The 24,575-nt window shown below is 45.8% G+C and overlaps 1 protein-coding gene across 6 annotated transcripts in view; it reads left to right on the forward strand.

The window, feature by feature from the left end:
- Positions 1–1,467: 1,467 nt before the first annotated feature.
- The window catches only part of LOC117192735 (kazrin-like), a 74,925-nt gene continuing 51,817 nt past the window's right edge, over positions 1,468–24,575 (forward strand). For 2 of the 6 annotated variants that reach the window (XR_004474432.1, XM_033397479.1), the window contains exon 1: positions 1,473–1,635. The gene's annotated coding sequence lies outside the window, so the exon portion shown is untranslated. Of the gene's footprint in view, positions 1,636–24,575 lie in introns of all 6 variants that reach the window. The other 4 variants (XM_033397476.1, XM_033397480.1, XM_033397475.1 and 1 more) reach the window with 4 other exon arrangements.

Genomic DNA, 24,575 nt, shown 5'->3' on the forward strand with positions numbered 1-24,575 from the left:
ACAGAGAGCAAGTACCGATAAAAGTCCCTGGAACGAGTAAGTTAATTTTTGGAGCACTAGCTTGCTATCAGTGTTAGCAGGCTGGTTGCTCTGGCACTCGAAAAGAGTGCTGGTGAATTAAAATTTCCGCGCGGAGTTCAAGAATTATGATATATTATGATTTAATTTAGGGAAAAGCTATGGCAGTTTCGTGAGACTGTTTCTTTGCCTCGATTATTTGGCTCCATTTAGCGATATTTAGAAAACTTAAATATACACTGAATTTCCATTTCTAATACTCTTCAGGTTCAACAAAACCACCCAGCCACCCCCACCTAGGGGAAAGTTGCTCTTGCAGCACGTACACATTTTACCGCGCTGTCAAGCGTAACAACGAATCACACTTAAAGCAAAACTGAAAAAATACCAAGACCTAGATGGGGCGAAGAGCTGTTCAAGCAATGCAAACACAGACCCTCCAATGGTTGTGGCAGAGTGCCGATGGGGGCTAGGGCTGAGTGCGCCAAGCGACTGTTGAATTGAAATGCAAATTTGGCATCTCCGCTGCGTCGGCTTCCCCCTTCATTTGCATTTGCATGATGTTACCCCATGATGAAGCTGACTTTGTGTACCCTGTAATGGGCAAACATTTATCCATAATCACATAACTTGCAAGTGGGTTATGGGGTTGCCCCCGGCCCACACACAAAAAGCAAAACACACACACCAAACAAACACACATATGCATTTGGAAAACTAAATTAAAACCACACCTGCTCCTGCCCCCCCCCCCCCCCCTACCAAACACCATGACGGAACGGGGCATGTACTGGGCAACATCGCCGCCTCCCTCACACACAGTCTTTTTCATAATTCGACTTAAATGCTACGAGGCAATTTGCAGTAGCAACAAAAGCACACGGCCAGAGGAAGCGCAATGCACATTCAACAAAGTGCACATTCAACAACAACAACAGCAACAACAACATTAGCAGAGGGGAACGGTAACGGGAATCAAAGCAATGTGACAGCAAACGAAAACAACCCACTCAACGCCCGCTTCAACCCTGCCCAGAGCCATACCTCGCACCCACCCAACAACCCATGACTCTCTCTCGCACTCGAGCACACAAACACTGCGAGCACACACAGAGCTTTGGAGCGCAGCTTTCGAGCATGCGTACAGCTAGAGAGCGAAGCAGCGCACATCGACGAGGTTTCCAGCTAAAGGGGGGTGGTTTGACTTGTTTGCCATTTTCGGGATGGAAACGAAGCTTGTTGCGTGGGCGATGTTGCGCCAGCTGCTGTTTGCCAAATTAGGGGTAAAGAGTAAGCAAATGAGAGAGAGACAGAGACTAAGTCCAAGCCGAGAGAGCGGCTGGCAAAAGCTTTGCTCACCTTACAGTTGTGTTGTTGGTGTAACAAAGCTCCATTGTGTGTTTTCGGTGTTGTTTTTTTTTCGACAGTTCAGTTCGCCAGAAATAACGGTAGCGGTGTCGGCAGCGGTATCGGTCCGCATAGTCCATTCAAAAAGCCAAGTGAACGGTCAATCAGCGTGTGAGTAGGCGTGAGGTGAAGTGAACCCGAAAGGGGGTTGAAACGAACAACAGACCGTAAAATACACGGCTTAAGACGCAAAAGAAACAACAAAAAAAGGTGAAATGACGAAAAATATTTGACTAAAGGTGTCAGTGCCGCAGACAATTACCAAAAGAGAATAGGATTCCGCAAAATAAAAAAGGTTCCCGCTGTGCGACGAAACCAACATAACTGCAGCGAGGGGCTGGATGAGGAGTGCGTGGGGGTCGATATGAAAGACAAATGCTCGAATCAAAACTCTCTCACAGCCCAAACCACCACAGTTCCCGCCGTTTCCCCATTTTTATACCCGATACTCAAAATGAGTATTGGGGTATATTAGATTTGTGGTTAAAATGGATGTGTGTAACGTCCAGAAGGAATCGTTTCCGAACCCATAAAGTATATATTCTTGATCAGCATCAATAGCCGAGTCGATTGAGCCCTGTCTGTCTGTCCGTCTGTCCGTCCGTCCGTCTGTCCGTCCCTATTAGCGCCTTGTGCTCAAAGACTATAAGAGCTAGAGCAACGATGTTTTGGATCCAGACTTCTGTGATGTGTCACTGCTACAAAAATATTTCAAAACTTCGCCCCGCCCACTTCCGCCCCCACAAAAGACGAAAATCTGTGGCATCCACAATTTTAAAGATATGAGAAAACCAAAAACGCAGAATCATAGAGAATGACCATATCTATCAGATTCCTGAATCTGGATCGGAATCCAGATCCTATAGCCAATAGGAACAAATCATTTTGCACTAGCTACGCAGCGCCCGACGTCACGCTCAGACTGATTTTCTGTCTCTCTCGCACGCACTCTTTGTCGTGTCGTTTAATAGTAGCGGCGTCTGCCGGAGGAGAGCCATACTGACTAAGTACCGTGTATAAATGTAGAGTTGCGGTGTCCGCAGCAACTCACAACGTTCCCCCTCGTTTATGTCTAAGAATGCGAGCTGGAGCACTTTTAAAGTACTTTTTTTCTGTGTTCGGGAAAATGTTTTGGCTAAAGGCAAAATTACCTTCTGTATGAATTATTCCATCCTGTGAGAACATAATGAATGCGAATTGCTGCAACCTAATGACACTTTCTCCTATATAAACCTCCGTAGGGAACCTGATCTGACCTCACCACACACACGCACACACACACACACACACATTCCCTTTATGATTGTGTCCTCTAATTGACATGTACTGCGAGAGGCCGGAATCCGCCCCCCTGGAAACACGGCCCTGGCCAGACCCTGGGGAAACATTCTCTATTCCCAATTAGGCGCTTCCAAACAGTCTCTCGACCATAATTTGGAAATGCAATTGAAATTGACAGACACGAAAATGTCCCCTGTATCTGATTGATTCTAGAAGATATATCCGGTGATATTTTAGTGATTTTTAAGAGTGTCAGCAGAAAGCGGGAGCCGTGCCGTAACAACAGGATGTGCCGGGATAATGTAATGCAAATTGCACACCTCCGACGCGTGGGCAGACAGCAGGCCTGCTGTCAAAATGGGCGACTAACTGCGGCCCCGGGCGAGGCGGCACTAACGCAGACATCTGGGGATGGGGGCATGGCATGGCATGGATGCAGGTCCAGATGCAGCTGCCAAAGCCGCAGAATGCCAGGAACGCACAGAATGACGAAATTACGGGGGCCTGTGGGTTGGTGAGTTGGCTGGTTATGCGCTGGGGCTGGGTGGTTGTGTGGCATGTGGAATGCTGGGGGGAATTTGATAAGCAACTACGCCACACATGCGAACCGCAGCTCCTGTCGGAGCCCCTACAGTTTCATAGGAGCAGTTGAAAGTGGTTGGAGTGGGGATGGGGGTGGCAAAATGGAAAAGGAAATTGAGTGTGTGTAATGCGTACTTATGGGGGACATTTTAAAGGAAAATTTCTCTACCTTTTCCCGCTATCCTTTGGTTTCCCACCATACCATATGCCTTCCGCTAAGCAATTTCGATGGGATTGAAGTGCGACGGCGATGGCAAGCAACAGGTGGGGCCGGAGGACACACCTGGAGCCTGGAGGCTGCATACTTTCCCGGCTTCCGCTCGTATGTTTCGCATATATTATTCTTCATCTTTCCTTCCAGCTTTTTCTTTCACTTATTTTCCCGCTCTTTTTATTAAATTCGTGCCTGTCTGCCTGGCCAGCTCTTGGTCTGGCACTTGTCCTGGGTCTGGTTCTGGTGCTGGGACTAGGACTGGTAGTTACAGCTGGTGGATCCCTCTGGAGGGAGGGAGAGTCAAGAGGAGTGAAACGTGGGCTCCATTTCATTTTTCATGTGTTCGGATGAGAACCAGACAAGGAGACAGAGAGAGAGAGTGGTCAATCGGAAGCGGAAGAGACAGAGACAGAACAGACAGCCAAAGCGAAAACAAAACCAAACTAAAGAAACTAATGTCAGGGCTGTTATAGAAATATATTGATACGAGATTACTTGTCTCATTTCGAACTAAAAATTTAGTCCATTTAATGTATTTTTCAAACTTCTAAACTACATATTTCTCCCAGTGTATCGAGCATACTCGTAAATTTATTGCCACAATGAGACAAATTCTGAGCGGTGAAGGTTTCCCCATCTTTCACGTATCCTCCACTCCACTCCACTCCACTCTCCTCTCCATTCCTTCGGTGCACAAACGGAATGTTTGTTATGCTTCCTTTTGCCTCATCTGAACTCAAGTCGTGTTCGGTTCGGTTGCCCCACTGCCTGCCTGACTGCCTGCAAGCCTGCCAGCCTGCCAGCGTGCCACTGTCATTGAAAATAAATTTGTCAACTTGCAGTTGCTATTGCATTCGCCATTCGCCATTCGCCAGTTTTTGCTCTCTAACTCACTCTCGACAGTCCTGTTGTGAGGCTGTCACCGGCTCCTCTCCTCCGATGGCCACTCTCACAGCCTCTACACGATACGATTTCTACCGATGCTACTTTACTGTATTACTAGGAAATTGTGCCCTTTTAGTAATGGATTTGTTTTTACAAAATCAACAACAGGAGTGCACTTGAGAATGACTCTATAGGCGCGAACCGATTGAAAAGGATTTTTCTTTTGTTTCCGGTACAGTTTCCTGGGTTTGCACGATCCATAGGTTGCTCTTTTTGGTGGAAGTCGGTGGAAAACGCATCGTTAGCAGCTTTGCGCTCCACGAACACCACAGTAAGCGGCAGTGGCAGTGGCAAAGGCAGCGCCAGTGGCAGAGTCATAGTCAGCGATGGCGACCACGACGTAGACGACTCTTACACATTTCATTTTATTGTCACGTACGCGTTTGGTTCGCAGTTTCTTTTTATGGTAGGTCGGTGCCGTGTCGGTCTACCTTCAAAAGTAGTTGGCTAATACGCTGAGAGATGACATCATTATATCATCCTGATCTAGAGTAGATAGAACAGGTTCGGATTAACGTAATACTTATTCCTTATACAAAAAATGTTACTAACATATTATTTATTCTAATAGTTAATCTTAATTAATCTTAATTTGCTGATGCACTGGCTGATGTGGTCGACTGGTGATGTACATTTAAGCCGAATCGATTTAAAATGGCTCGCTCTGTCGCTCCCGATTATATAATAAATTATTGAGACCGATGTCATCGGCTTAATAAAACTATATTGCATCTCCCCTTGGCACGTCCCTGCTGCCAACTTTCTTTCTTCCAGAAAATCACCAATAATGGGCAGTGTCGTATGAAATCCATCACTGAGCGCTGAGCAAGTTTTCCTGGTGAACGCGCCCAATGTTTTAAGCTACTCTTACAAAGGCTGTCATCAAATTCTCAATTGTAAAATTGTATCAATTATCCCGCGCCTGAAAGGCTGTTTAAAGGCACCAGAAGTGCCTATGAATTTTGATATACGAGTATGTCAGATAGTATATTTGGTGGGCGCCTGGCAGAGTATGAACGTGTCCAAAGCGTTGAAAATCATTTAATTACAGGCATACCAATCAGTATTGATTTGTTGTTGTGTCTCTAGAGTGTCAGCTTAGGCTGCCAATTATTATTGTGAAATGTAATATAATACATCCTTCAGATGCATCTGTTGGCGTGTTTGTGTGGAGTTCATTTGCGTATATTTAAAAAGTTGCTAAAAAGTGTTGCAACAACAAAAGGCAAGATGTAAAAGAGACTTGTACGGCTGTCAGCAATTTGGGAAACACCTGGCCAAGTAACGGGCAACTCCTACTTACAGTTGGCTTTCAGCATACAGCTAATTAAAATTCTATGAAGCTGTAGAATGAGTTGAAGTATTTAGGCTTGGCGGCAGGGGGTGTGGCACCGTAGGAAACCGTTGCATTGACGCCCTAATTCCCTTTCCAACATCATTATTTACTCGTTTTTTGTCCGCATTTCTTCGTCATCCGTTTTGTGAAAGATAGTTTCCTGCGCGGAAAGCGTTTTTTCCTCTTTCTTTTTTTGGCAGCAGACAAGGCGATGCGGCAGGCAGTCGGTTGCAGCAACATGGCAGGAAACACTTATAAAGAGATGGGGAAACTAACACACTTATTGCATTACTTACGCTAAATAACCGCTCACAAAGTGCCATTAGTGTTAGTGTGGGGCGTTGGGGCAGGTGCAACGATAGTGCTGCAGCGGGCAAGCTTCTTATTAAATACGTCCGAACGGTAAATGGCGCCAACAGGTAGGGAGTGGAAGGGAGATAATTAAAGAGCAAAATGTTGACAGACAAGGCCGGAACGAGCCGAGCCTGGAGGAATGAGTGGATGTCTGGAAATCCAGGAAAAATCAAGACAGACCTACCCGAAATATTCATACCAATGAATGCTGGCTTGTGTCACGTGTGTGTGTGTGTGTGTGTGAGTGCATTTCAGTGCGGTTAAACGGCATAGCTGTCAGAGGGGGTGGGGAGCTGCGAAGAGGAGACATTCCAGACTGTGTTGGATCGCCAGCCGTCTGACTTGCTATCTCTCTCTCTCCATTGAGCTTTGCATGAAATTTGCATGGCAGTACTTTATAGTAGACCCCCCTACACTCCCTTTCTCACACTCTTTCTGTGTGTGAATTTCTGTATCTGGAAATGGAAAAATTCAAGAGATTCTTTCACTCATTTCTGCTGGCCGAGTATGCACTTCCTATTCCCATTTAATGACCATGCCCACTGAAAAGTGTTAAAGTGGAATACATACTAGCTACTATTTTCCAACTATTTTCCCCCCACCGTCGCAATACTTTAAATATTTTGCCAGGCGAGCTTACGTTTCCTTCTGTGTTGAGTTTGACTTCCCTGCAAAATATGCCTGTTGCCTGGCAAAGAGCAAGAGGCAGGCTCAGAAATCTAATATGTCAGAAAACCCAATTAAAATGCTGCACAAGACAACACCATAGACGCCGACAACACAGGCAACAAAAGGAGGCATCATCAAATAATTGCAGGGGCTGTGGCTGTGGCTGTGGCTATGGCCACAGACAAGTATAATCTCCGGTCCCGATGCAGCCAGCTGTGCACAGCCAGGCGCAGGGCGCAGCGCGATGGGCGTAGAGTGGGCCTGGGTTTCGTTTGTGGCGCGTATCCTTGGGATATGCAGTGAAAAATTGTAAATTTAAAAATTTAAATTTATGAACAAGCAATAAATTCAGAAACAATTACGTTTTATGGTTTCCATTGCTGTGTCTTTAAGCAGTGGAGTCCTTTAAAGGACACGACTGAACGTTTCGAGAGCCCTCAGTGGAGGTTGACATGTGGGTTACTGGTTCAAGCCTGGGCCAAGTGCTTGCTTAGAGAGAAAATGCGGGACTTCTTTGTGGAAAAGCTTTTAGTGAAAGTGGAAAATATGGAAATGCTATCTTGAACTTTGATCAACATCATTTTGAGCCCTGTTCCAACTCCTTCCGCTCTCGTTTCCCATTTTTCACTACCCTTTTTTTGGCAATAAAGTGCTAGAGGGGGTAAAACTAATCGCTGGCCAGCCATAAAAAGGGGCATCAGCATCTGGAAAAGTAATGGTCCAGCATCAACGAGGGGGAACGTTGTGAGTTGCTGCGGACACCGCAACTCTACAGCTATACCCGATACTAAGTCAGTATGGCTCTCCTCCAGCAGACGCCGCTAATATTAAACGACACGACAAAGAGTGCGTGCGAGAGAGACAGAAAATCAGTCTGAACGTGACGTCGGGCGCTGCGTGGCCACTGCAAATTGATTTCTTGCTTTTGGCTACAAAAATGTTCCGATCTGATCCAGAGTCAGCAATCTGATAGATATGGTCATTATCTATGATTCTGCGTTTTTAGTTTTCTCGAATCTGCAATATTGTGGATGCAACAGATTTTCGTTTTTTGTGGGGGCGGAAGGGAGTGGGGCGAAATTCTGAGATATACGTTTTATAGTGAGATCTAACAGGAGTGCGGATACCAAATTTGGTTACTCTAGCGTTAATAGTCTCTGAGATTTGTGGATGCCCCAGATTTTCGTCCTTTGCGGGGGCGGAAGGGGGTGTGGCGAAATTTTGACACAAAACGGTCAAGGTCCGATATCACAGGAGTGTGGATACCAAATTTGGTTGCTCTGGCTCTTATAGGTTTTGAGATCCTTGAACTCATATTTTGTAATTGGCAAAACCGACCATGAAACCTGTGTGTTAGAGAGAGACAGAGCGAGAAAGAATGAACTTGTTTTCTTGATTCTGGCTATAATAATTATACGATCTGGTTCAGATTTTGCACTCTAAAAGATATAGTCATCTTCTACGATTCTGCGTTTTTAGTTTTCTCGTATCGTCGTATCGTCGAAATTGTGGATGTCACAGATTTGTGCCCTTTGTGGGGCCGAAAGTGGGCGGGGCAAAGTTTTGAAATATTTTTGTAGCAGTGACATATCACAGAAGTCTGGATCCAAAACATCGTTGCTCTAGCTCATATAGTCTTTGAGCACTAGGCGCTGAAGGGGACGGACAGACGGACAGACGGACAGACGGACGGACGGACAGACGGACGGACGGACAGTCGGACAGACAGACATGGCTCAATCGACTCGGCTATTGATGCTGATCAAGAATATATATACTTTATGGGGTCGGAAACGATTCCAAAAAAGGCTTAGACAAAGGTAGCTGTAAATCCTTTAAGTTTGAAATCAATCAGTCGATTGATTAAATATCTGTCAAATATTTCAAGCACAATCTGGCGAAGTCTGTAAACATGTTATTTATTGGTTTACCCATAAATGTATCCATTGCAAATTGAATTATGTTTGAGTTGCATTTTGTTGCCGTCCGTTTTGTATTTCTGCTGAAAATGAAATTTCATTGAAATTTGGAAATGTTTTCTTGTGATTAAATGTGCTGTGCATCATTCAGACTCCAATTAAGTGGAGAACTGCGCTTAGAATCACATTTCTGAGTGCTCCGACTGCAGTTGTACGGCCAATCAGTCATTCAATTATTATCCGTTTATTCGGGGGAGGGGGGTTCCACTCCATCTTGTTTTTCCCCTTTTTTCCGTCTTTATCTGTAGCTGTATCTGTATCTGTTGTGCTGCCTTCATTGAATTTTATTTGCCAAGCTCCCTTTTGCTCAGCCCCTAGTAGTGCCTGGCAAAGGTAGCTTACGGTTTTTTTTATAACCGATACTCAAAATGAGTATTGGGGTTTATTAGATTTGTGGTAAAAGTGGATGTGTGTAACGTCCAGAAGGAATCGTTTCCGACCCCATAAAGTAAATATATTCTTGATCAGCATCAATAGCCGAGTCGATTGAGCCCTGTCTGTCTGTCCGTCTGTCCGTCCGTCCGTCCGTCCGTCTGTCCGTCCGTCCGTCCGTCCGTCCCATTCAGCGCCTAGTGCTCAAAGACTATAAGAGCTAGAGCAACGATGTTTTGGATCCAGACTTCTGTGATATGTCACTGCTACAAAAATATTTCAAAACTTCGCCCCGCCCACTTCCGCCCCCACAAAGGACGAAAATCTGTGGCATCCACATTTTTAAAGATACGATAAAACCAAAAACGCAGAATCGGTGAGGATGACCATATCTTCTACAATGCAAAATCTGAACCAGATCGTATAATGATTATAGCCAGAATCAAGAAAACAATTTCATTCTTTCTCGCTCTGTCTCTCTCTAACACACAGGTTTCATGGTCGGTTTTGTCAATTGCAAAATATGAGTTCAAGGATCTCAGAACCTATAAGAGCCAGAGCAACCAAATTTGGTATCCACACTCCTGTGATATCGGACCTTGACCGTTTCGTGTCCAAATTTCGCCACACCCCCTTCCGCCCCCGCAAAGGACGAAAATCTGGGGCATCCCCAAATCTCAGAGACTATTAAGGCTAGAGTAACCAAATTTGGTATCCGCACTTCTGTTAGATCTCACTATAAAACGTATATCTCAGAATTTCGCCCCACCCCCTTCCGCCCCCACAAAAGACGAAAATCTGTTGCATCCACAATATTGCACATTCGAGAAAACTAAAAACGCAGAATCATTGATAATGACCATATCTATCAGATTGCTGAATCTGGATCAGATCGGATCATTTTTGTAGCCAAAAGCAAGAAGTCAATTTTCAGTGGCTACGCAGCGGCCGACGTCACGCTCAGACTGATTTTCTGTCTCTCTCGCACGCACTCTTTGTCGTGTGGTTCAATATTAGCGGCGTCTGCCGCAGGAGAGCCATACTGACTTAGTATCGGGTATAACTGTAGAGTTGCGGTGTCCCCAGCAACTCACAACGTTCCACCTCGTTTTTATTTAGAAAGTAGATTTATCGATGGTCCTGCCAACTCGTATATAAGCCGGTTACGAGGGCACGTCCCGTTGCCATAAAAATATGAGAGGAAATATTTCGGCCATGAGTGGGGCAGAAGCATACTGCAAATTCCTCAGGCAGAATACATTTGTATGTTGTGCCTGTACTTCCGTTTGATTTGCGATCATTTTGGGATCTACTTACAGAAAAGCTCCCTACTTTCAAACTTATTTCGATGTGAACATTCCTTTGAGTGTTTTGTCATTGGAGGAAAAGGCTTAAATACTTGGTCAGGGATTATAAAGCGATTCCTTGATGCATAACTTCACGCGATTATACACGCAAATCAACCCGAAAATCCTTTACCCTTAATGAATGCCTGGAATTTCACCCCAGTTTAATAGCCGAAATTGTGAGTCAGGTCAGGCGGAGGGTCACTGAAATTGAAACCGCAACTGACGAAGATTATCTGCTTTGAGTCCACGGGAACACGTTCGTAGCCCATATACCCGTTTCTGGCGTGACTGAGCGCAATAAAAACTTATTAAGCGATGCTGGGGACGTGGCTCCATAGCAAGCACAACGAAAGAAAGAGAGAACGAGGAAAAGCAAGAGAGGAAAAGGATAAATGGCAAAACATTTGGTAGAAATGTGTCGCTGCCCTTGGGGCCAGACCGTAATAAAAAGCGAGGACTAAAAAGAAATGAAAATATTGCGCATACGCCGCACTGGCTTCGCTCGCCTTATAATGGCCATTAATAATATATCGCTGCTTCCGCGTGGGCCCTGCTTCCTACACACACTCTCTCTCGCTCTCTAGTTCTTTCTCGTTCTCTTTCATTCCGGACAAGTGCGAATGGAAATGGATTTTCTTGTTCAAATCCTCTCGCCACTCTGCTCCTCTGGGAGCGTAATGTTCATTCTAATTCGATTAATTAGGAGGGGGAAAATGTGCCCTGGGCAGGGATATCAATTGAGGTAATCAATGCAGTTCTAAGCCGAGTTTGCCGTAATCAGCTTACATTTTCACATTAAAGGCTTGGAGATCCGTTGTGCATTTGGTATTCAAATAAGACGAAAATGTTTTCCAATATTTTGCCTCACAATAAGATAGATATTTCCTCATATGCACACACAATGGCTGTACGACAACAATGGCTTCAACAAAGTATAGAGAAAACTTTCCCGACATCGTGCTGCCCCGCCCCCCAGCCACTCCTACCATTCGCTTATTTGTGGCATCAACTGTGGAAAAAGTTTGCGCCAATAAATGAAAATGCGAAGTACGAAACGAAGAACAGGAAGAGCAGCAACAGACACAGATGTTGAAATAAGTTTTCAAGTCAGAGCATGCCCCTACTCCTGGCCACCTATACAGCCACTGCCACTGCCCCTCCGCTCCCTTCTATTTTGTGAGGCCATACATATAAATAGTTTTGCACTTGTCAGCCTCCCCCTCTCCGGCGATAAGGACAAAACATTGATAAACATGCCCACTCTCCATGACTCCACAACTTCGTCATGATGACTCCACAGCTCTGCACGGCCGATTTCCCTCACCCCAACTCAACTTCAATATTCTTCTCTCCATACGCAGCTTCTGCGAAGGACGGGGTGTGGTGAGTGGGGGGGGATCGGTTTGCCAGGAACGAAGCGGATGCCAGGCAACGGCAATAACAATGCCATGCCCCCAATTGCTTGGCTTGACAAAGCGACTGTCACACGGAGAGCACCCACAGAGAAAAGGAGTACACTGTGAGAACAGTGGAAGAGCTCCCGGTCAACGATATTTGTCTTTGGAGAGGGCCTCTGGTAGTCGTGTTAATCTATATATGCCTCTAAATTGTTTGGTAGCTCTTCGCTATTAGTTATGGTAGAAAAGGTGCATATAGAATATCTCAACAAATCTAATCAATCCGTCGTTAGGTTTTAAGGACTCTGCTGGATGGAAAAGGGGAGTAAAGGAGAAAGGACAGAGTGAGAAGACTGTCAGTGGGACATTTTGCTGTCAATAACATTTGAGTTACGACAAAGCCAGAAGTTGCGGCGTAAGGATGGAAGTCTCCTCCTTCGGGGGCTTCAGTTCCATAGCACGGCAAATTTTTCACGCGTCACCAGTGTCAGATACTGCTCTCACCGCGGGGGACGAAGGTTCACTTTGCTTCAGCTTGCGGCCGGAGCGAGGCGTATCTTCAGTCCTACTGCGGCTTCAGGTTGGAGTTGAATGAACTCGCTCCACATCGCTTTCCCTGCGCATCCATGAGTGGCTTTGTGTTGCTTTGTGGTGTGAATATCCTGTCACGGATGGCGTCGACCGGGATAAGCCAGAATAGCCAGCAGCTTGACATTCATTTGAAAACATTTTATTAGCATCGGACCACGCTTATCTCATGGATGAACTTTTTCCTGTCACAGACAGCAGGAGGGAAGGGGTCCGAGCCGCGACCGGGCCTTGGGCTGTTACCGACAGGACAATGATTGTCAGTCACAATAAACACAAACATTTTCCCCATCCTGGCTATGCCAGTGTTGGGCGGAGGAGGATGGCTGGGGCCAGGACGAGTTATCAGACCTGTTCTGTCAGGTACAATCGCCGGTTGTGTGGCATTCGTGACAGTCACGTCTCCTCTACGCGGCTTATAAATGACACTTCCCTGTGCTGCAAAATAGTTGTAGTGGATCGGGGCAGGGGCAATTACTATGTTTAGCCAATGATAATACGATACGTTTCAATGGTCTTCATGCGGATTATTTCATTACGATCATGGGTCGTATTGTAATGAAAATTCACCTTTCCGCCTTTAATGACTCTGAATGGGTTGTAATGATGTCCTAGTGACGGGCTTAGCGGCCTAATTATGATGTTATTACACGTAATACTGGCTGGGATGTCTTATCACAGAGATAGGCAAATTATAGGCATTACAAGAGTCTCTAATTTGCAATTAAACGAGGACGAACTGGGGGGAAAACCTACTCTAGAACTTTGTTTCGATGGCAGGATTGTTTCGATGTTATTGAAACGAACGAAAAGTCTACGTTTCGGAAACGACGGCTCTCGTCTTTTGATTTACGGAATATTTGAAAATACAAAATAATTTACTTGCAATTCGATGCAGATAAATAGTCGTTGTGGTGCAACAATCTTATTAAATATTTTCTTGTACAATAAATTGGATTTCTATAGATGGAAACGCATCATCTGCGTCATGTCTGCTGCTTTGTGGTGGAGTCTCTGTCGCTCGCCAAGCTGTCGGAGGAAACACACGGACACACGTAGACATAGGCACATACCATACTGCCATCGTCCTTTCTCTTCTTCTGCTGCTAGACCTGTCTTGTCATGTACAGCTATAGTTTTAATAGTATGCGCAAGTGTACGAACGAATGTATTGAGTCGGCAGATTGAATTACAATATGAATGAAATGTAAGTTGTCCAAATTGTCGGAAAAAAGTTGCCGCTTTGTGTAGGGATGGAGGATTGTAGGAGTCCCAGACGCAGGCTGACACATGTCCACATCTCCGGATTGACTTGATGACGGATTAAAGGAGGTTTGGGAATCGCCTGAGCTCAAATATTTTGGGCAAGCACTTCCCTCGGACAATGTTTTCTTGCCGCTCACACCACCAGCTGTTCAGGCATTTCATTAGGAAGAAGTTTTGCTTTGTGGCAACCTGGACGGAAATTGCTGCCACAAAGTTAAATTGTTGAGAAAATGTTTTACGGTTTCGGTCGTAGCATTTGCAAAGAACAATTTATTTTGCTGATTAATTGAGTTTGCTTACAGCGGGCGGGGGGAGGGTTTGGCGATTGCAACCAACCTCTGACCTTCGGCTGGGGTGCGAGCAACAAGGGATCCCGATCCCATCCAAGAGGATGCCCATACACAACGTAAACAAACACTTGTCCATGGCTAGGCTAGGTCAGTGAAAACACCAGAGCATCCAACAAATTACGCAAAAAAAAAACGAGGGGGAACGTTGTGAGTTGCTGCGGACACCGCAACTCTACGGTTATACCCGATACTTAGTCAATACGGCTTTCCTCCGGCAGACGCCGCTAATATTAAACGACACGACAAAGAGTGCGTGCGAGAGAGACAGAAAATCAGTCTGAGCGTGACGTCGGGCGCTGCGTAGCCACTGCAAATTGATTTGTTCCTATTGGCTATAAAAATGATCTGATCTGATCCAGATTCAGCAATCTGAAAGATATGGTCATTATCTATGATTCTGCGTTTTTAGTTTTCTCGAATGTGCAATATTGTGGATGCAACAGATTTTCGTCCTTTGTGTGGGCGGAAGGGGGTGGGGCGAAATTTTGAGATACACGTTGTGGAGATAATGTTTTTTATCCCCAATCGGCCGACTAATTATTTCGAATTAAATAAAACTCGGCGCAGAAATGAAATTACGATATGTTCTTTAATGCGTGACATCCAAATTGCAAGTGTGGCTTGCCTGCCCTTTACATTGCCGCTCCGATCGCTAAGCGCAGCTTCGCTCGGCCGACGTCGGTAGGCAGACGCAAAGCGGAGATAGCGAAGAGCGAGCTGGCAGAGAGCGTTTAGCAGGGCAAGCAAGCGCAGAGCTTTAACAAACAAATGAGTGACATAGACATAAGTAACCAACAAAATAAGCGGCTGAGGGCCAAGAATTAGGTGCTATTTGGCAAGCAGCTAATCGGCTGGGTTCTGCTCCGAACATTCACCCCCCCTTGGAAGGCAAAGGCTTTCAACAGATCCATCCTGAAGGGGCAGAACCGCTATTTTTCCAACGGCCCTCTTGAAAAGGCCTTTTTGAGTGCGGATGACGGCTACTCTGATGGTTCCATCTTTTCCTGGGATGACGCTCTCAATGCGGCCAAGCGGCCACCTTAATGGTGGCAGCGTTTCCTCCTTGATCATGACGAGCGCTCCTAGCTTGATGTTTGGAGACGATGACCGCCACTTGCTCCGCTCCTGAAGAATCGAAAGATACGCCGTGGTCCATTTTCTCCAAAACGCCTGCTTCATTTGACACAGCCGCTGCCATCGACTAAGTAGGTTGACCCGGAGATGCGCCACATCTGGCTCGACGAATGCAGCTTTCGGGGCTCCATTGAGAAAGTGGTTTGGCGTGAGCACATCTAGATCATCGGGACTTTCTGTAATTGCATAAAGCGGACGGGAATTTAACAAAGCAGAGATTTCACAAGCCAAGGTCTGAATTTCATCAAGAGTAAAAATGTAGGTCCCGACGATGCGATGAAAATTATATTTAGCTGCTTTAACAGCCGCCTCCCACAAACCCCCAAAATGAGGTGAGCGGGGGGGGATGAATTTCCAGTCGATTCCACTAGAAACGCAGAGATGTGACACAGCCGACGTATGAGGATCGCTGAGGAACATTTGCCGAAGCTCCAAAAGCTCATTTTTTGCTCCTACAAAATTTGTAGCGTTGTCTGACCAGATGATTCGAGGTTTGGGACGTAGACTTATAAAACGCCTTAATGCTGCCAGAAAGGATTCTGTAGATAGATCCCGAACGACTTCCAAATGAGTTGCTTTAGTGCTAAAGCATACGAAGACAGCGATGTAACATTTGATAGGAGGCCTGCTTCTGACTTCCGACTTGTGATAAAAGGGTCCGCAAAAATCAACGCCCGTTGTGTGGAATGCTGAATTAGTCCTTACGCGATCCGCAGGCAAGTTTCCCATGATATGTTCCCTCAGCACTGGCTTCAAACGAAAGCATCTAACACATTTGCGAATGATTCCCGCAACATATTTGCGTCCACCAATAGGCCAGCAGTCCGAGCAATCCTTGAGCTCCTGCGTGGAGAAACCTTTCGTGAAAGAAGATAATAATAGAGACAGTGACAGGATGTCCCTTAGGAAGCAGGATCGGGTGCTTCGCGTCGTAGTCCAATTCGGCATTTTGGAGGCGGCCTCCAACACGCAGCAATCCAAAGCTATCCAGAAATGGATTCAGTGAGGCCATCGTGCTTTTTGGGGGTAGGGCCTGTTTGCTGGCGAGGGCCCTTATCTCTTCCGAAAATTGTTGCTGCTGTATTGCCCTTATGAGCAAATGCGTACCATTTTTGATGTCGATTACGGTAAGTTGACCCTTCGACCGCGCTATGCCTTTGTCCTTGAGAATGTAGAATCGATATATGTAAGCAAAGACGCGCTGCATGGATCCGAATGAGTTTTGAAATTTGCAATCGTACGATACATCCCTTTCGTTTGAAACAACCAATGCTGCATGACGACGTTCTGGTACATCAGTCGGCAATTGCAAGCCTGCAGGCCACTCTGAGCTCTCAAGACGCAAGAATGGTGGTCCAGAGATCCAACGGCTGCTATCCATTAGTTCAACGGGCGTGGATCCACGTGATATGATGTCGGCAGGATTCAACTTTGTGGGCACGTGATGCCAAATCATTCCAGCGGTGAGCTCCTGAATCCGCTGAACTCGATTAGAAACAAATATATTAAAATTCAATGGTGATTCTCGAATCCAGGCAAGGGCTATGGACGAATCCGACCAGCAATGTATTTGGCATGGAGCTGATAATCCCTTAACTATGGTGGACACTAGTTCGGCTAATACGAGGGCAGCGGACAGCTCAAGCTTTTCAAGGGCAGCTCAAACTTTTCAAGGGCGCGACTCTGGATTTAGAGCATAAGAGATGACTTTGCACAATGCCAAGAGCTTCCGAACGCATGTATACACAGGCGCCATATGCTGCTTGGCTCGCATCACAAAACGCGTGAATTTCTAATCTGGCTTGCTGCCGAAGCACGTAACGTGGAAACTTAAAGTTTTTAACCATCGACAACTGCGAAGTCAGCTCAATCCAAGTCGTATGTAGATCCTGGGGCAGGCTTTCGTCCCAATTCAACTTAAGGCTTTCGTTCCATAGCGACTGCATAAATATTTTAGCTTTTGTGATGATGGGAGAGATGAGCCCTAGAGGATCGTAGAACCTAGCTAGTGTAGACAGGACCGAACGCTTCGAGGTTGGGCCTGCAGCGGTTCCGACGTGAGCGAAGCTAAACAGAAGATTGTCCGTGGTGGGATCCCAAACTAAACCAAGCGCCTTGGTTACTTCAGTCCCGTCATGAAAGGTAAGGAACTTTTCGCGATCCGCCACGAACACCATTTCGCGAACACCATTTACGTATGGGAAAACATCCTTTCGAAAGTAGCTCCTTTACCTGCTGACGAATCTTGATGACAGAATCAATGCTGTCCTCTCCAGATATGAGATCATCGACATAGAAATCTCTTCGAACAACATCAGCGCCAAGCGGAAAACGCAACTCTTCATCATTTGCCAATTGATGCATAGCACGAATTGCTAAGAAAGCGGCAGGTTTGGTTCCGTAAGTAACAGTCTCCAACTTGAACACCTGAATCTCCTCCTTCGGGTCATTGCGCCATAGGATGCACTGCACGTGCGTATCGGGATGGGAAACGCGTACACAGCGGTACATCTTGCAGATATCGTCACACAAGGCGACTTTAAACGAGGGGGAACGTTGTGAGTTGCTGCTGACACCGCAACTCTACGGTTATACCCGATACTAAGTCAGTATGGCTCTCCTCCGGCAGACGCCGCTAATATTAAACGACACGACAAAGAGTGCGTGCGAGAGAGACAGAAAATCAGTCTGAGCGTGACGTCGGGCGCTGCGTAGCCACTGCTAATTGATTTGTTTCTATTGGCTATAAAAATGATCTGATCTGATCCAGATTCAGCAATCTGATAGATATGGTCATTATCTATGATTCTGCGTTTTTAGTTTTCTCGAATCTGCAATATTGTGGATGCAACAGATTTTCGTCCTTTGTGAGGGCGGAAGGGGGTGGGGCGAAATTTTGAGGTACACGTTTTATAGTAAGATCTAACAGGAGTGCGGATATCAAATTTGGTTACTCTAGCCTTAATAGTCTCTGAGATTTTTGAATATCTCCAGATTTTCGTCCTTTGCGGGGGCGGAAGGGGGTGTGGCGAAATTTTGAAACAAACTCGTCTCGGTCCGATATATTAGGAGTGTGGATACCAAATTTGGTTGCTCTAGCCTTTATAGTCTCTGAGATCTAGGCGCTAATGTTTTACTCTAAGCAAAGCCGCCTATGCTACGTGTGTGTTAGAGAGAGACAGGGCGAGAAAAAATGAAATTGTTTTCTTAATGCTGGCTTTAATAATACGATCCAATTCAGCTTCCGCAGTCTTAAAGATATGGGCATTCTCTACAATTCTACGTTTTTGGTTTTCTCATATCTTTAAAATTGTGGATGCCACAGATTCTCGTCCTTTGTGGGGGCGGAAGTGGGCGGGGCGAAGTTTTGAAATATTTTTGTAGCAGTGACATATCGGACAGACGGACAGACGGACAGACAGACAGACAGACAGGGCCCAATCGAGTCGGCTATTGATGCTGATCAAGAATATATATAGTTTATGGGGTCGGAAACGATTCCTTCTGGACGTTACACACATCCCCTTTTACCACAAAACTAATATACCCCAATACTCATTTTGAGTATCGGCTATAAAAAGCGGAAACGAAGCAGAGTTATCAGAATTTTAGGTTGGATGGTGGGTCCAGCCATTAGCGCATCATTCAGTGATACTCCAGACGCTGTTTTGGCAGATCCATCGAACACTACGCGTAATTTGGTGATTGTACTATCCTGCTTGTGGACGCAATGGTGAGGCAAGAAGTACTGCGGGAGGTCTGACTGCCGCGAAGCTGGCGACATGTGTCCTAAATCACGATACTCCTGGAGAAACTCCATATATTTTGCCTTAAGCTGTGCATTTTTTGCTAGCTTCCTCTCCAAATTGAGAAATCTACGTAGCGCCTGCTGATACGATTCTCCTAATTCCTCTAGACTGAATTTGGTTGGCAAACGCACGAAGTAAGCTCCGGACTCTAGGCGAATGCAGTTTGTGACGAAATGCTGTTCGCAATGAACATCTTCCTCCGAAATTGATGAGGGCGAATAATCTCCATCGACTTCCCAAAACCGCCTTACAATATCGCACAAATTAGTCTCGCAAGCGGAGATGACAGGGGGATCTTCAACGGCTGCTAGCGCCGCACGGGCTTTCTCAGAGTTTTTAATACTTCCTGACACTATCCAGCCAAGTATCGTCTTCTGCAATGTTGGCAATTGGTCTGACAGTCGAATCTGTCCAACGCACATTAATTCGAAGAACAAACCAGCACCTATCAACAGATCGACACGCTGGGGCTTGGCGAAATTAGGATCAGCCAGTTTTAGATTATTTGGCATTGGCCAATCCTTTGCGTCTAGGCCGAAGTTAGGCTGCATTCCTGTGATTGAGGCAGTGATAATTGCAGAGAGGAAACCGCGATAGCTTTCGTCTTGAGATTGCAGGACGATGTCCACAGCCTTGCTGGATGGTAGAATTGACTCTCCAATACCGGCGATTTGAACGTGAGTCGGGTGAGGATCTAACTGCAGCTGATTGGCGAGTCTCGATGTTAGAAAGTTAACCTGAGAAGCGAAATCTAAAATGGCACGACATGTAATAAGCGATCCAAAACGGCCCCTGACATATACGATTGCAGTAGCTAGCAGCACGTTTTGGCTAGGCAGAGATTTTTGACTCGAGGGGGGAGGGCTAATATATTTGCTTGCTACTAGGGCACTTGCAGGATCATGCTGGGTCGATTCCGTGCTCGGCGACGGCAACTCAGCGTCAGCGCCCGACTGCATGTGGAGCAGTGTGTGATGCTTGGCTTGGCAATTTCTACATGCCCCTGACTTGCAGCGTTGCAATGAATGGCCTTTGTTGAGGCAGTTTAGACATAAATGGCGCTTCTTCACCTCCTTGTATCGAGAAAAAACAGGGAGATCTATAAATGCCTGGCATCGGGATATGTAGTGATCGGAGGATTTGCAATACTTGCATGTTGAGCTATTATGATCGTTAATGGAGGTGATAAGGGTGCTAGGTTTACTTTCTCCCACCTGCTGGCTAGGAATTGTTACCAAAGCCGATCCCAAATTTTCCAGCATCCGACATCTTGCTTCCAAGAATGAGGCCATGCTTGACCACCGAGGCAATCCTGACGTCGGCAAGTTCTCTTCCCATTTCTCCTTGGTCTTGTGGTCCAATTTCGTGCCTGTGATGAAGATCAGCAACCCATCGGAAATCTCCTGCGGGGTCGCCAAGGTCTGAAGTGCACGCAAGTGCGAATTGATTTTATCGCTGAGCGCGCGCAAGCCGATAGCCGAGCCCTTCTCCACCCCTTGCAGCCCGAAAATAGCCTTGACGTGTGCCTGAAAATGTAACAGTTTATTATCGAATCGCAACATTAGTAAATTCAACGCCTTGTCGTGATTCTCCTCAGAAAGTTCCAAGGAACGAATCGTATCCAGCGCAGCACCATCTAGACATCCACGAAGATATTGGAATTTTTCGATGATTGGTATACGATGGTCTTTGTGCACCATTGTCGAAAACATCGCGTGGAATTCTGGCCAATCCATGTACCTCCCACCGAATCGCGGAAGCTGCAACTCGGGCATTCGAGAACGGCCTATACTATTATAGGCGAACAATGACGAATTCCCCTCGAGAGTATGCCGAGCCGTTGAATTGGCAACATTTACCGTGCGAGCAGCCATCAACTCCCGCGACAGCCTGGACCTAACCTTGACATAAACATTCGAAAAGTCCAGCCGGGCATCATGGGCTAACTGCAGGAAATCCAGCCTTTCAAGGCTCGTTTGAAAGGCATCGAAATCCGCATTCATTAGCTCGATCTGCTCTAAGCGAGCTTGAAGTTCTGCCTCATCTAACTCGGCAAGCTCTTCCTTGGTGAGAAAGCGATCCATGGCCTTTAGTTGGCGCGCGATGGACTCGGCCTTGTGCTTGTAGAAATCTACATCACTCGGCATTGCTGCGTTCGCGACATTGGTAGGCTCAGGTGCTGTCATGTTGAGGTTTTAAAAGAGTCACTCAGCACGACCGAAAAAGACACCCTGTATACGTATAAACGTGGGAACCGAAAGCAAAGGGATTACAGCTAATGCCTTTAGCTGTGCGGCTGTGCGAGCTGTCCGATTCCGCTTTGTACTTCGCTTGTGTGTATTAGTGAGTTCGCTGCACTGCCTACCGCACTGCACTGACCGAATTGTCGCGACAGAGAAATTAATAGCCAGCAATGCGTGTATGTAGGTGTATGTAAGTGTGTTTTAGCACCGAATTGTGCTTAACCGCCTAAAATTTGCTAGGGCTAACGAATGTCGATCCCGAATGTTTATTTATTAACACTGCAACTCAGAGATCACGTCGGGGTCACCAAATTTTATGTGGAGATAATGTTTTTTATCCCAAATCGGCCGACTACTTATTTCGAATTAAATAAACCTCGGCGCAGAAATAAAATTACGATATGTTCTTTAATGCGTGACATCCAAATTGCAAGTGTGGCTTGCCTGCCCTTTACATTGCCGCTCCGATCGCTAAGCGCAGCTTCGCTCGTCCGACGTCGGTAGGCAGACGCAAAGCGGAGATAGCGAAGAGCGAGCTGGCAGAGAGCGTTTAGCAGGGCAAGCAAGCGCAGAGCTTTAACAAACAAATGAGTGACATAGACATAAGTAACAAACAAAATAAGCGGCTGAGGGCCAAGAATTAGGTTCTATTTGGCAAGCAGCTAATCGGCTGGGTTCTGCTCCGAACACACGTTTTTTAGTAAGATCTAACAGGACTGCGGATACCAAATTTGGTTACTCTAGCCTTAATAGTCTCTGAGATTTTTGAATATCCCCAGATTTTCGTCCTTTGCGGGGGCGGAAGGGGGTGTGGCGAAATTTTGAAACAAACTCGTCTCGGTCCGATATATTAGGAGTGTGGATACCAAATTTTTTTGCTCTAGCTTTTGTAGTCTCTGAGATCTAGGCGCTAATGTTTTCCTCTACGCCCAGCCGCCTATGCTACGTGTGTGTTAGAGAGAGACAGGGCGAGAAAAAATTAAATTGTTTTCTTGATGCTGGCTATAAAAAATAATACGATCCAATTAAGATTCCGCAGTCTTAAAGATATGGTCATTCTCTACAATTCTACGTTTTTGGTTTTCTCATATCTTTAAAATTGTGGATGCCACAGATTTTCGTCCTTTGTGGGGGCGGAAGTGGGCGGGGCGAAGTTTTGAAATATTTTTGTAGCAGTGACATATCACAGAAGTCTGGATCCAAAACATCGTTGCTCTAGCTCTTATAGTCTTTGAGCACTAGGCGCTGAAGGGGCGGACAGACGGACGGACGGACAGACAGACATGGCTCAATCGACTCGGCTATTGATGCTGATCAAGAATATATATACTTTATGGGGTCGGAAACGATTCCGTCTGGACGTTACACACATCCACTTTTACCACAAATCTAATATACCCCAATACTCATTTTGAGTATCGGGTATAACGAGGGGGAACGTTGTGAGTTGCTGCGGACACCGCAACTCTACGGTTATACCCGATACTAAGTCAGTATGGCTCTCCTCCGGCAGACGCCGCTAATATTAAACGACACGACAAAGAGTGCGTGCGAGAGAGACAGAAAATCAGTCTGAGCGTGACGTCGGGCGCTGCGTAGCCACTGCAAATTGATTTGTTCCTATTGGCTATAAAAATGATCTGATCTGATCCATTCAGCAATCTGATAGATATGGTCATTATCTATGATTCTGCGTTTTTAGTTTTCTCGAATCTGCAATATTGTGGATGCAACAGATTTTCGTCCTTTGTGTGGTCGGAAGGGGGTGGGGCGAAATTTTGACACAAAACGGTCAAGGTCCGATATCACAGGAGTGTGGATACCAAATTTGGTTGCTCTGGCTCTTATAGGTTCTGAGATCCTTGAACTCATATTTTGTAATTGGCAAAACCGACCATGAAACCTGTGTGTTAGAGAGAGACAGAGCGAGAAAGAATGAACTTGTTTTCTTGATTCTGGCTATAATAATTATACGATCTGGTTCAGATTTTGCACTCTAAAAGATATAGTCATCTTCTACGATTCTGCGTTTTTAGTTTTCTCGTATCGTCGTATCGTCGAAATTGTGGATGTCACAGATTTGTGCCCTTTGTGGGGGCGGAAGTGGGCGGGGCAAAGTTTTGAAATATTTTTGTAGCAGTGACATATCACAGAAGTCTGGATCCAAAACATCGTTGCTCTAGCTCATATAGTCTTTGAGCACTAGGCGCTGAAGGGGACGGACAGACGGACAGACGGACAGACGGACGGACGGACAGACGGACGGACGGACAGTCGGACAGACAGACATGGCTCAATCGACTCGGCTATTGATGCTGATCAAGAATATATATACTTTATGGGGTCGGAAACGATTCCAAAAAAGGCTTAGACAAAGGTAGCTGTAAATCCTTTAAGTTTGAAATCAATCAGTCGATTGATTAAATATCTGTCAAATATTTCAAGCACAATCTGGCGAAGTCTGTAAACATGTTATTTATTGGTTTACCCATAAATGTATCCATTGCAAATTGAATTATGTTTGAGTTGCATTTTGTTGCCGTCCGTTTTGTATTTCTGCTGAAAATGAAATTTCATTGAAATTTGGAAATGTTTTCTTGTGATTAAATGTGCTGTGCATCATTCAGACTCCAATTAAGTGGAGAACTGCGCTTAGAATCACATTTCTGAGTGCTCCGACTGCAGTCGTACGGCCAATCAGTCATTCAATTATTATCCGTTTATTCGGGGGAGGGGGGTTCCACTCCATCTTGTTTTTCCCCTTTTTTCCGTCTTTATCTGTAGCTGTATCTGTATCTGTTGTGCTGCCTTCATTGAATTTTATTTGCCAAGCTCCCTTTTGCTCAGCCCCTAGTAGTGCCTGACAAAAGTAGCTTACGTTTTTTTTTATAACCGATACTCAAAATGAGTATTGGGGTATATTAGATTTGTGGTAAAAGTGGATGTGTGTAACGTCCAGAAGGAATCGTTTCCGACCCCATAAAGTAAATATATTCTTGATCAGCATCAATAGCCGAGTCGATTGAGCCCTGTCTGTCTGTCCGTCTGTCCGTCCGTCCGTCCGTCCGTCTGTCCGTCCGTCCGTCCGTCCGTCCGTCCGTCCGTCCGTCCGTCCGTCCGTCCGTCCGTCCGTCCGTCCGTCCGTCCGTCCCATTCAGCGCCTAGTGCTCAAAGACTATAAGAGCTAGAGCAACGATGTTTTGGATCCAGACTTCTGTGATATGTCACTGCTACAAAAATATTTCAAAACTCCGCCCCGCCCACTTCCGCCCCCACAAAGGA

This window comes from Drosophila miranda (assembly GCF_003369915.1).
Source record: "Drosophila miranda strain MSH22 chromosome Y unlocalized genomic scaffold, D.miranda_PacBio2.1 Contig_Y2_pilon, whole genome shotgun sequence".
NCBI classification, from domain to species: domain Eukaryota; kingdom Metazoa; phylum Arthropoda; class Insecta; order Diptera; family Drosophilidae; genus Drosophila; species Drosophila miranda.